Source organism: Rhyacophila brunnea, unplaced genomic scaffold (genome assembly GCF_057557595.1).
Source record: "Rhyacophila brunnea isolate RB1 unplaced genomic scaffold, BYU_Rbru_1.0 scaffold_80, whole genome shotgun sequence".
Lineage (NCBI taxonomy): Eukaryota > Metazoa > Arthropoda > Insecta > Trichoptera > Rhyacophilidae > Rhyacophila > Rhyacophila brunnea.
In genome coordinates, this window is record NW_028233351.1 from 987,960 (window position 1) to 989,235 (window position 1,276).

Genomic DNA, 1,276 nt, shown 5'->3' on the forward strand with positions numbered 1-1,276 from the left:
CTATTTTCGGATATTTGTTTGTTAATAAAAACACACTTTTAATAATTACGTATTGCCTTTTAAAATAATCTTTAATATATTTTATAAACCTTTTTGGCATGTTTTTTTTTGCCCGGGAAAAAAGAATAACTTCGAGTGTGTCTTTTGCGTTATTTTTTGACTTTTTTTTGTTCGTGTTGATTCATTGTTTAATAACACTTTTGGTGTAGAAATTTGCTTTTTTTTGTGAAAGATATAAAGATCACTTCTTCAGGACGCTTATAAGTATTATAACAGTTAAAATTTTGACAAACCATCTTAAAAAAATTCTGCATATTTTAGAATAGGTTTCTTTTATGACTTTAAGAACAAAATATATGATTTTTATCAGTTTATTTGATGAAATTTGATTGGCTTGTGATTTTCTAAAATTTTTCTAAATCGATTGCCGCCTCTTTTTTTGTAAATTTTAAAATCATATCTATTTCACTAAAAGTTTTTAAAGAGTTGACAGTGTTCTTAATGTTTTTATTGTAGACTCATTTGTATATCAATTTCGTAGTTCCATATGTTTGCTGCAATTGTAGTGTTTAATAGTTTTAGTGAAAAGCTATTGTTGATTTTTTGAAATATAGACCTGTAGTAATAAAAAAAAACCAATGTTTGCAAATCATTTTCTCTTTTGATGACCTTGTATAGAGAATATTTGTATTGCCATGTCACATGTGATGTTTTTACATGTATTAGAGAGGACTTTTTCTTTTGAAATTATTTTTTATTTATAATCATTCAACAGAAATTAACTATGTCAAAACATACAATATTATAAGTTTAATCTGAGAATTTTTGTTTATGAAAAACCAAAGTATTATATATATTTTGTGGAAGATCGCAATTATACACTGATAAAATAGATTTTAAAAGCTTTAAATCCAAATAATATGGTTTTGATTATTTTTTTTCTATAATTACCATCAATATAAAACCGACACTAGAGTAAATTTTTTTCTATACGATTATATAAACATATAAACCCAACTTTTGTGAATTCTTTATAAAAGTTTTATTTAAGATAATGATGGTTTTTTTATTGATCATTTGATGTTTATATGTTTATAATCGAAAAAATACCCTTTCTTTCTTGACCAACTTTATCAATTTTCGTCAATTTTAAATCACGACACGAAGATTCTTATCTTTTGTTATTATTTTAGCCTTTATTATATATTAATTACTATTTATTTATGCTTAAAAATACGTACGGTAATATATCAAACATATAGTGCATAAAAAATAA